We start from the raw sequence: 13,066 nt of genomic DNA, 5'->3' as shown, positions 1-13,066 counted from the left end.
CAAGAAGGCATTCACAGGTAAAAAAATCCGTCAGTCCATGGACAAAGTGAAAATGCGCCCAACCTAGGCTGGGGCGCCAAAACCAAGAAGGCATTCACAAGTGGGAAAATCCTCCAGTCCATGGACAAAGTGAAAATGCGCCCAAGGCTAGACTGGGGCGCCAAAACCAAGATGCCATTCACAAGTGGAAAAATTCGCCAATCCATGGACAAAGCCAAAATGCGCCCAAGGCTGGACTAGGGCGCCAAAACCAAGAAGGCATTCACAAGTGGAAAAATCTGTCAGTCCATGGACAAAGTGAAAATGCGCCCAAGGCTGGGCTGGGGTGCCAAAACCAAGAAGGCATTCACAAGTGGGAAAATTCGCCAGTCCATGGACAGAGTGAAAATGAGCCCAAGGTTGGATTGGTGCGCCAAAACCAAGATGCCATTCACAAGTGGAAAAATCCGTCAATCCATGGACAAAGCCAAAATGCGCCCAAGGCCGGGTTGGGGCGTTGAATTCAAGAAGGCATTCACAAGTGGAAAAATCCATGAATCCATGGACATGATGAAAATTCCGCCCAAGCTAAAAAATTGAAATTTTGCCTAAGGCATGGAATCCAAGGAGTCAAGGAGGAATAAAAAAACAAAATTCCCCTCGGGCAAATTTTTGAATTTGCTATTTTAGACATCGAATCTCGACAGAGTGTGGAAAATTTTATAGGTTCGGAATCGTGGTAGAATTCTCCATCCAATGAACTGACTCCTAAATTTTAGGAGGATCCCTAAAAATAGGGATGTTGAAAAGGATTCACAAAGTAATGGAAATTCCTTCCTTCAGGACATAATTCCAGGAAAGATGAAAATTTGGCTAAGTATTGGAAATTCCTTCCTTCGGGACAAAATTCCAAGCAAGGAAGAAATACACCCAAGGATGAATTGAACACAAAATTTCTAAGGCAAGGAAGGAATCAGGGATGAACTGAACAAGAAATTTCCCCTCCAGGGAAAAATTTGAAAAATCCATTCTCGGGCATCAAATCACATCCAAATTTCAAAAGTTTTACAGATTTGGATTCGTAGGAGAATTTTCTCTCTCCTAGACCGCATAACCCTAATTTGGAAATTTTCCTAAAAAATAGGAAATGTGCAGAATTGATGAAAAACCTTCTTCAAGCAAGGAAAGTTGAGGAGACTTTAAGAAAATTCTTCCTGAATCGAATTTTCCCTCTCCAACAATTCCAGATGTGCAGGAGCGGATATACGACGGCAGAGTCCATTTGCATGGCGAGGATCTATTGAACGCATGGTAGTATGGTGGCCCATTCATTGCCGGAATATTTGACCAAATGGCAACCTGGTCATTGCATGTTGAATTTATGGCAGATTCCTTTTGCATGCAGCCACCGCATGTGGAAATGATGGAGCATTTATGACATAATGGGGTGATTTTTGCATGGATGAATATTCAACGCATGTTGGGCGAATTTGAAGGAGGTGGTGCATTTAATGCGCAATGGATGCTATTTTGGGTACTTTTGAATTAATTGTATATGGGCATGATGGGTTATTAATTGGAGATTCCCACCTTGTTGCATCTTGAGTGGAGAATCTTTTAGGGAAACCCTAATTAGGGTTTGCATGTAATCATGGCCTAAGGCCTATATAAAGGGATGACCCCCCCTCATTCGTAAGGGGGAGGGAGCCTTGTATGAAATTGTTGCGATAAGTTTTGAGATAATAACAGTGAAACATTGTTCTTTGATGGTGTCCACTTCAGTTATTTTTTCAAAGCTTGCATGGTTTCACCTTCCTCACTTAGATTAGAAATAGTAAAGTGCTTTGATTTCAATAGAGAATGTAATGGTGTCTGATGAATTTCCATGGTTCATACTTTTTGCATCTTGCTGATTGTAAGTTGCAGTGTAAAGTTAGTCTAAGCCCCCTAAATTTGTGTTGAGTTCGATTGTGGATAGTCGTTTGGATTGCGTCGTTTTTGGGTATTGAAATGTACTTTCTCGATTTGAAAATCCTCTACCATCCCCAGAAGATTGCACCGGTTCTTGTGGAGTTGTAGTTGATCTTGGCGAAGCAGAGCTTGGTTTATTTGGAATTTGTCCACCAGAGCACTATTCATTGTTATCACTACCCTTAGGAGTAGATTTAGATCCTTCTGAACCCTTTCCCTTTTCTTTCAATTCATTTTAGTCCATTCGAAGCAATAGCATCGCAGAATTGCCATATCCTATGATGGAGTTCCAGCCACAGCAAAGAAGTGAAAGAACGATGCACATGTAAGGCCCCTTGGATTACCAGCAATCACATCAGCCAATTGAGTCACGTCCACGCATTGAAGGAACCTTGGAGTCGATTGTTTGAACTTCTTGCAATCTTAGCATGCAATCGTACTTTGATGAAGAGAGAGTGAAGTGATCGTTAGGCAACTTTATTTTGTGTTAGACACGGTCATAAAAAACACGTCAACAATCCAGACATATTTTGGTGGTTGAGTTTTGTTGTTGATATGGGTCTCACCATGATGTGTGTAGATCTGCATTAAGTTGTGTGCATTGGAGAATGTTTTTGGGCCGATTGGTTGGCATGCTACATTGTTTATATACACGTTTCACTTGGTGTCGACCCTAGAGGATGTGTTAGCATGTGCAGTTCATTGGAATCGGTTGGAAAGATTGTGTTGTGATGTGTTTGGGTCCTCTCTATCTCCTAGAGTGGACCACATTTGATGTTATAGCTTCGAGTGGCCCTATTTGTGCAATATTGTTTATTAATATATGTGGCTGACCTAGTTTAGGGTTTTAGTGGTTTATCATGTATATATACAAGTGTGTATGTATGAGTTGAGCATGGGATGGATGTGAATTGATATGAAGTGTATATGATTGATGTGCAAGCAGATTTGATATTGCAGAAGTGCGAAAGACAGTTGAGATAGTGTTTGCGGTCAGATGTGTTTGCCATGATATTGGTTGCTTGACACAGTAGTTCAAGGACAATTTCATGATTAGGAGAACTTATTCATTTCAATTCATTGATCCTCTGCACCTACCGGAAGAAGGTGTGTTCCTTTTGGTGGTTTATGCAACCCTTTGTATCTTGCCCTAAGATTGTGCACCTTAGTCTTGCGAGTCCTTTCAGGGGCAGTGAGCTCCTTGGCCTTGAGCCTAAACATTGTAATCATTTATCATATTGTGAGTATAATTCTCATTGTGGTTTTTCCTTGTTTAGGTTTTCCACATAAATTTGGTGTTCCTGTGTTCATCGTGTTTTGTGCTTTCATGTTTCATAATTGCAGTGAGAAGCTAATCGTGGTTTAAAGTTTAAAACATCAAAAGTGAAGTGTTTTGAGGTATGGACTGATCACCCCTCAACACTCCTTTGTCTCTAAATTAGGATTTGAAGTACACATGTTTGTATTTGATTGCTTTCACAGTAAATTGGGTTTTCATGCCCATTCTTGTACCATGTCTTCTCTAGCACCCAACATATGCATAAAAGGCACTTTTGTGCTCATGCATATTTGCATATCTATTATTGTAACTTGGCCTATGCCTTTCTATTAATGGAAAAGTTTTCATTTTACCTCTTCTCTCATTTGGATGTGTAGAGTAAATATTTCTTGCCTTTATTTCTAAATGCATTTTCTCTATTTTTTAAGTCTATTTGTTTTGTTAACTATGTTTGTAGGTGATGGTTGTGAAAATTTCCTTTCCTTCCAACATTCTATCAAATGCTAACCTTCATTTGTGCCTCTAGAAAAAATTGAATATAAAAAACTGTGTAAGTTCTTCTGGTTATTTTCATTGATGTATTGTGCTATTCTAGGCAGGAAAAAACATGTTGTAATCTTGGGGCAACGCCACCCCTTTGATTTTCTACACACTCCCTCCCTTTTCCCTTGCAAGTTCATAGAATAGGACTAGCTTAGGCTTGTCAAGTGTTGAGTTGGATCTGCACTTATGCATCTAGATTAGAAAGGAAGCTGGCCTTCTCTGGAGACTCAACCTTATTTGCAAAAGTGCCACACCTCGAGATTGTTTCCATTGTGTCATTGGAATGCTGGACCTAGTATCCAGTAGTGGTGCAAGAGCACCTAATGCAAAATTGGGTCAATAATGCAAATAGGGGTCTAATAGTATGTTTTTAGTTTATTTCATATAATAAGGTCATATTATGACCATTTTTGGTGAGTTTGTGTCATGTAGAGTCATTTTTAATCAACTATGTAAAATTTGTTAAAATGCTGTAAAAGTAAGCAACTTTACAACTTTTGGAAGTTGAAGAGTCATGAGTTGTAAATAGGTAGTTGAGCGGTTGGAAGGTGGAAAAACAGTTGGGAAAACATTTTAAATGGTTTATATAGGCCTTGTGTGGTCGAAAGAGGGTTAGAGCAGTATGTGGTAGTGAAGAATGAAATGTAAAAACTCAATTTTTATTGTATTTCCTGTCATTCCTTGTTGTTTCTCAGTATTGTATGGTCTGGTACAGCCATAAAAATTAAATGTTATTGATTGAATGTGAAATTAATTTGAATCTAATTTCTTACAAAGCTGGTTTCACGTGATTTGGTTAAGTTTTGTGCAAGATATTGCAATTTTGGGAAAAACGCCATAACTCCCTTTTTAACCGTTGGATCTTCATAAAAATTTCAGAGAAAGTTTGTAACTATATTCTCTACAACCTCACCGGAGCGATTTTGTTTATTATGTTTTTCGCAAAAGTTATGGATGATGACTGTTTGCCTGTCTCAGATTGAAAAAACAAACCTAGTTAGACCTAATGGTAGAAGTACAGTCATGATTTGAGAGGTTTGGTCCAAAACAAGCCTACCTAATTCTTGGATATGTTTTAAAATGGGTACTCAAATACGTTTTTACAGTCAGGATATCAGGTCTTAGTTGAAAGTTATCATTGATAGTCCTAAATTGAAGGGCTACTAGATTCTAGGCCTATGTTTATTGCTACGACTGGTAAATTAAATACAGGAAATAATAATGTAAATGACAATGCATACGAGACACGATAGTAAAATATATCTTTATTTGCACATTCAATTATTACAGAGAAGAAACCAAAGATGGTCGGCCAAGGATTACAATAGATCCGACAATACCATGCCACTTCCTTGATAGTACACGACATATTTAAAGGACCCGATAGTTGCCGAGAGCTACACAACCGTCAACCAACCGACACATAACTACCCAAGACTGACAACCCACTCAATACAATTAATTAATACCTTGTCGGATAACAAATATTATCGAACATAACAATAGGCAGTTTATGCTGACAACATCATCCCCCCCAAAAGAAAAAGTCGTCTTCTAGACGACAAGCAAACATCAAGTAATATTCGAGAAGACTAACTACAGACAGCGACTTCGACTGGACAACCCCAACTTGTAGTGTACCTGCCAAATCAAATGGGGGTTTGGGGGCAACGCCCCCAACAGGGTCAAGGGGCAATGCCCCTCGTAGGGTCCATGGCGCACATGATTTTCATGATTTTTTAAGATGCCAAAAACAATGCTGATGAAGCCAAAAAAGAGCTTTAACCAACGTTTGCAACATGTCATGAAGAAACCACTTTGTTGTACGGAACGATGGCATTGAGAGGCTTGTACCATATATGACATGATGAGAACTCCACACGTAGGCTGAGGTTGATGACTTACGGCTGATTGGTGTTCCCGTACAGGATGCAACCACTGTCGTATGATGCGAAAGAAATGCTCTGGCCATACGGTGCCGACAATAGGCTTTGTCCGTACGAGATGAAGTATCCTATGTATGGTGTGGGCAATATGATATGTTTGTACATGACGGAATTGACGTACGGCAATAACTTCTTGGAACTTCGAAATGTGCGTTGGCAATAGGGAACGATGCACTAGGTGACGTACGGAAGGAATGCACTTGTGATACCGTACGAGATGAATGAACTTGCCATGCCGTACAGAATGAGCTGAAAGTCGTACAATACAAAGCAATGACTGTCGTGAAGTTCGTATGATTATTCCACAATTATGTCATACAGTTGGACGTATGGTTCTGAGGTGATGTACGTGGCAAGGAGAAGGTGGTTGTATTGTGGTGATTCCCTCATGGCAATTTGATGTCTGTATGGTGGTGATTTCCTCATGGCAGTTTGATGTTTGTACGGTGATTCCCTCCTGGCAGTTTGATGTCCGTACGGTGGTGATTCCCTCATGGCGGTTTGATGTCCGTATGGTGATTCCCTCCTAGCAGTTTGATGTTCGTACGGTGGTAATTTCCTCTTGGCAGTTTGATGTGATGTTGTCTTGGTCTTTACTTGCCTTCGCGTCTTCTTCCGTACAAACTCCTTCGTACGGGTTGAGCCTTATTCTCTTTGTCCAACCCCGAACCCTACCAATGTACGATTTGTCTGTGTGGCTTTTCTAAATTTACCTCTGTACGGATTTGTGGTACGAAACTCTTCTTGGGTGGTATTCCGCAATGCGTATAGATCCTTTTGAGGTAAATGGTGTGCTTCCAAATTCCGTACGGATTTGTTGTACGGATGATGTGCTTTCAACTTGTACAGCCCTCTCTCATACAACCCCCCTATAGCATACAGATGATGTGCTTCATTATTCCTCCAACTTTTTTTCTCCTTCTCATACGACCTAACCCCATACAATTCCTTCGACCCTGTTGGCCTTTGCACTTCCTCAATTTCACCAATCTATAGCATGTTACAGTCGGGGTGGAAGACTTCATAATCCTTCATCTGCCAGTGAAATAATCCATTAAGAGAACATGTCTCATCCTCAAAGCAATAGTCCAGTTCGAGCACCGCTTCATCGTTGGGTTTCATGCTTTTTCTCCATCCATCCATACCTAACTCTCCACCCTCAGACTCAAAGTCCGAGGGTGCCAGTTCTTCACTCACCGTGTGGTTCCTCAAGTCAATGATGTGCTTCCTCTCGTCACTCTCGATCGAGAGTGTGTTTCGCTTCCAGTTATGATTTGCCTTGGCAATAATCAACCATCCCCTCCCGAGGAGTGCATCGCACGCCTTCTTCTGTAATCGGATGACTACAAAGTCCAAGAAAAATTGTTGTGTCCCAATCATTACATTTTGTGCCATCAATGTTCCCAATGGTTGGATTTCGTGCTGGTTGGCACCTACCAAGTGGAAGGTTGGCGGCCAAAGCTTCGGCTTCCCCAGACATTTCCATGTGTCTTCTGGCAGTACATTTACTCTCGAGCCTCCATCGACAATGGTGTTTGTCAACTTCTTCCCCATTATTTCCATCTCGACGACCGCCGGGTTCCTCCCAATGCTCACCGTCAACAACATTGGATCACTGGACTCATTCCCTTCGGCTGATGGTTTTTCTGTCAGTTCCTCCTCATGTGGCTTACATTGTTTCTGGATGACTGTGTCATCACTAACTCTGTTGGCAATTGCCATTCTCACTTGCGACATAGTTTGAAGAAGGTTTGCCACCTTGATGGGTACGATTGTTTGTAGCACCTACCGGACTGTGTTCTTCTCTGACTCCCGCAATGACATACTTGCAGTTCCATTGGAAGTTACTTGTTCCTTCACCAACACTTGTTCTACTTCGTCTTGTTCCTTTTCCGTACCAGAGTTTGAATACATTGCCTTCTTTGTTTGTGCTCTTGTGATTGCCAAAACTACGTTCTCTTGTTCCTCCACGTCCAGCATATTAATACCCTTCTGATTCGGGCAGTTGGTGTCTTCATGGTCACCTGGTCCACACCATTTGCACAAAAATTGTATGTTGTCTTTCTTGTTATGGCAATCTCTCGCAAAGTGTCCCCATTCACTACATTGTCGGCATTGTATGATAGGACGTCCTTTGGAGTCGTACTGTATTTGGTTTCGCCCTCGTTGATTTCCATAACTACTTGGCGATACATTTTGTGATTTCGATGGGTTGGACTCTCCCTGTGTGAAGAGTACTTGTGTACTTCTCATCTTCAAATTGTACGGGCACTCCTTGATTGAATGCCCCAACACTTGGCAAATTTCACAAAACATATTTCTAGGACAATTACCTTTCGTGTGCCCCTCCCTTTTGCACTCAATACACCATAGTTCATTACCTTCATTGTTGGTTCCTTTCTCAGCCTTCAATTCTTCCATCATTCTCAACATATCCCGTCGAAGGGCTCATACGGTTTTGGATTCTTTGTCACTGCTACCGTCGGTGCTCTCATCATCATCGGTCTTCCTCTTCTCTTGGGAGGAGGTTTTATTTTCACTCTCGATGTCCATCGCTCGATTGTACTCATCAGTATATGAGGACAGAGGCACTACTTTCATCTTCTTGTGCAGTGAGGGTATCAATCCCTCTGTGAACCACCTCTTCTTCAACCCATCGGCTAGCTGGTTTTCCATCTTGTTCAATAGTTCTTTGAGCCTACAGTTGTAAGCGTGTACACTCTCATTTTTCCCTTGCTTAGTATTATAGATTTCGGCCACGATCTCATTATCATCCCTTAAGAGTTTGAATTCCTCCTGGAACGCCCTCTTCAGATCACTCCATCTCATCTTGTGTTGGGCGTTGAGGTCTGTGTACCAGTCAACGGCGATCCCTCGAAGGGTGGTGGGAAATGCCTTCAGCCAGTAGTCCCTGTCATCTTGGCCATTTGCCTCCCAAATGGTTATGCATGTTTTGCAATGCCGTATCGGGTCCTCTGACCTGTCTCCCGTGAACTTTGGCAGTTTCTGCTTCTCCTAGGTGTTCAACATTGTTTTCACTCGGAAGGTACATGTGTATTCGCCTTGTGAGTCGGACTTGGGTAGACTATTGCGACCTCTATGTTCCGGTGCTTTCCTTGCACTCTCGGCCATGCAGACGTCCTCTACACGTCCACCTTCAGCATCCCCAAGACTTTGAGTACTTCCAGGTGTGTCGGACCTGAGTGAACTATTCCGACCGCTACGTTTTGGTGCTTTCCTTGCACTCTCAGACATGCGCGCGTCCTCTACATGTCCACCTCCAGTGTCCCAACACTTCAAGTACTTCCAAGCTTCGACTCGTCTTTGTGCTCCCTTTGGCCGAGGGTTGCTAGATCACCTAATCGCTTGGTCTGGACCACCCTGTGGCCTCTTCTCACCTTTGATGGGATCTACGAACATGAATCACTCAAGGCTGACCCGATTTATTTTAAGGCGATGACACCAAAATGTTTACCACTACGATTGGTAAATTAAATACAGGAAATAATAATGTACATGACAATGCATACAGGACACGGCAGTAAAATATATCTTTATTCGCACATTCAATTATTACAGAGAAGAGACCAAAGATGGTCGGCCAAGGATTACAATAGATCCGACAATACCATGCCACTTCCTTGACAGTACATGACATATTTAAGGAGCCGACGGTTGCTGAGAGGTACACAACCGTCAACCAACCGACACATAACTACCCAAGACTAACAACCCACTCAATACAATTAATTAATACCTTGTCGGATAACAAATATTATCAAACATAACAATAGGCAATTTATGCTGACAACAGCCTAGTTGTGTGGACAAGATACATGTTGAGATACCCTGAAGCTTTGGAGGGTGTTGATGGTTAATTTATGTTATATTTGGTTGATTTAGAATTTTTCCAATGTGAAGTCCGACGTTGTGAAGTCCTGAACGAAAATTGGTGTTTGTAGTCATTGAAGCATTGTGCCATTGTGAAGGAACCTTAACTTGTAGAGGATAAGAATGGAATGTTGGTTGTGAACTTGAACCCCACCTCTACATCAAGCAGGGTGTAATTTCATGTGACAACATTAACTACCACAAAATCTACTTTAAATCTTTTCAAAGATCTGCCATAAATCTACTCAAAATATCTCTAATAAATCTGCAATATTTTTGCTCATATAATTGCCATAATCTTGCCTCAAGATTTTCTACAAACATGGACCAAGTCTGCCCCAAAATTCTGAATTTTACTTTAGATCTGCTCTGAAAATTGGAAGGATATTCAATGAATTGCTTACTGTCTAAACTTTCAACAAACTTCTATTTATACATGCTGAAACACCCCTTCAACCGAGAGTTGCAACTCTCCAAGTTTGGCCCAAATAGCAAAATATATTTTATTTTATTTAAATTTCTTCTCAAGAAATGGGTGCCAAAACTAAGAGAGGTCGACCCCTCTTAAAAAATTAATTTATTATTTTTAATCCACCAGGAGAGGTGCCAACATGAGGAGGGTCGGCACAACCAACAATTTAAGTTATTTTTTATTTTTTATTTTAATCCCTTTGTACCATAGGTGGGCAAACATATGATAAACTTCAATATGCAATAAATAAACTCTCCAGCATAGCCGACCTTTCACATCAATGACAACATTTTCAACAAGGTTGAACACATACTTAGAGGTTGAGTTTGTCATTACACATATGGGAAAGGATATTTTCCCTAAATGAGTAGTCATAAAGCTAAATATTAAGAATATTGGTTCATTTCATATTATGAGTATATTTTCTGAGAACACATGAGATCAAGCAATTAGATGGTTTCTTTCTATGTCCTCAACATTTAATATATCTAACTTGTAATCATATCACCTTTGTAAGGATCTATCCATGCAACCAATTATAGAGGTACGTTGGAGAAGTCAAAAATTGTATTTAAATGAATTATGTAGATCTTAGACATGCACTTTGCTAAAAATAATTGATAAAATGACTGAATAGTATCTAATTCACTAGAAGGAAGAATGATCAAAATAGGGCTCATCAATGTGTGAGTTAGAAGTAGGTTGATTTAAAAGATGAACTACTCATCCATGTAGTCATAATTTTAAGCCTCATCATCACAACCTTATTACCTGGGGCGTATCCTTAGGATGGCACAATAGTGCATTGTCTAAATTATCCTTTTTTAGGGTATTTTTTCATGAGAAAGATTATCTTATGCACATGCATTGCTTTCTATGGTAGTGTTCAATGTGTACTATGATTTTATATGTGCATTTATTTCTATTTTTGGGGGGTTATTTATTTGTGTAGCATAATGCTTGCTTTATATGCACCATTTTTAGGCACTTTTGGTGCACTAACTGATGCAAGACCAATTTTAACACTATATTATGCCTTATTACTCAATATAGGAAATCCTTCATAGTTTTCATATAAGATTCTCTATCCTATAAATGTTTGTACTTATGATTTTATAAAACAAGAAAATGACATAGTTTTCTATCTCCATTTTTAAATTTCTTGAAAATTATTTGTACATTCATGACAAATAATCCCAAACATGACTCTTACCCATTAGCATGGATTTTTTTTCTTTTTTTTAATTGTGTCTCTATGGAATATATATAAATGAATTATTTGTAGAATATTTTAATGATGAAACGCATAGAGAGTATTCCATCGAAGAAATATATTTAGATATTTGTTGCTCAAATTTTATACATTGACTTATCTATCTTCATCATATTCCAACTACACTATCCTTTACTCTTACTATGGACTGAATCTCAAGTATTGACAAAGAAATAAGGAAATACGGAAATTCTACCAATATATAGGAAGCCTCATGATACTTCTTAGCAGCACCAAGAAAATATTTTCTTTAGGTGTTGAAGATCCATTTAGAGAATCACAAAAAAATTAATATTTGCTAAAATTAAGATAACATTGTGTCCCTATATATTTGCTACCTACCATGATCATCACCCAACGCTCAAGTTATTTATTTTAATTCATCTCAAACCTATGATGAATAATTTAATTTCATATTTTAGATAGTAGTAATTTTCATTCACATGACAAATTTTGGTTTTAGTTGAGCCACTTTAGTTGATTAATCACACTAAAGAATTATCTAAGGCTATGGACTCTTAGTCATAAATAAAATCAAATGAATAATCAGAGATTACAAACCCAAGAAATTCCAAATCAAATGGGCAATATGAAATCTAATTGTTAGCAGCAGTTAATGTCAAAAAATTACATTTATGAGATTAAAACGAGTCATCAACTTGACATTCCGCGAAACAGCAATTAATGATAATTTAGTAATTAAATCCAAAGCAAGTCATGGAGAGATAACAACAAATTAGGACAAGAAGTAGTGGTAAATCAATATATAATCAATCAACTTACAGGTGGCCATTCAACTCATACAATATGTCAAAATGTTGCCAAGTTTTTGTACAAAAGTTCAAGATTAGATTCGGGTCTGGAAATAGCCAAAAGGCAACAAAATATAGCTTTGATAATGCTTGAGAAAAGTTGGAAAGAGCTTCAAAACCCTAGGTGTAGTAGTACAATGTAATGTCCCTTTTCAGTCCATTCCAATTTTCTTGGGAAGTTCCAAGATTCTTGGAGAACGCCAACTTTATCAAAAAGGAATTTTGATAATAGCAAATCAGGATGTGTCAATAAGAGCAACTATTTTCTACCCACATAATACACCACAAGCTCTAATAGATTCATATTTTGGAAACTAGAAAGCTGTGCAAGAGTAACTTCACTTTTCTTCTCTTCTTGAAACTCTACAATGACTCTTGTTCCCCTTTTCCCTCCAAATCAGATTGCTGTTCTGATTTTTCTGATGCACAGTCATTGGCTAATTACTCTTCTAGATGATGATCTTTCCCTTTTCGAAGAATTTATCACCTCGGGCCCATGGTTCCTTACACATGAAATACATTTTCTTGCTCAGCTCATTTCAAAGGTCATCAGCCATTTTAGAGGGAAACTTCTTGGATTGATTTGTTTCATTATGAAAATGTCTTTTGTCCTTATTATGTTTGAAAGTCCTTTGTTGAAATTTGCTCCTATGAGCAGCAAGCTCCAGGCTCTTTGCCTTTCTCATAGCTTCTTGAAAAATTGGTGGGTCAAAGCCTTTTGCACACGCATGAAAACAGAGAGTCTAGAGGAGAGTTGTATGACAGGCTAGGAAACCCACTGGATACTCCAAAAAAATTGTAAATTACTATGTTAATCACACCAAAAACTTGAAAATCTATACATGACAAAAATCTTCATTATTAAAGAAACTAGAAGAATACTTAACTTGTAGGTGCAGA

At 39.2% G+C, this 13,066-nt stretch overlaps 1 protein-coding gene across 4 annotated transcripts in view; it reads left to right on the top strand.

The window, feature by feature from the left end:
- Nucleotides 1–13,066, top strand: part of LOC131078257 (multisubstrate pseudouridine synthase 7) — a 158,061-nt gene that overhangs the window by 138,754 nt on the left and 6,241 nt on the right. The window lies entirely within an intron of this gene.

Source organism: Cryptomeria japonica, chromosome 7 (assembly GCF_030272615.1).
Source record: "Cryptomeria japonica chromosome 7, Sugi_1.0, whole genome shotgun sequence".
Taxonomy (NCBI): domain Eukaryota; kingdom Viridiplantae; phylum Streptophyta; class Pinopsida; order Cupressales; family Cupressaceae; genus Cryptomeria; species Cryptomeria japonica.
The sequence above is the reverse complement of the archived record's forward strand: the minus strand, read 5'-3'. Positions and strand labels throughout refer to the sequence as shown.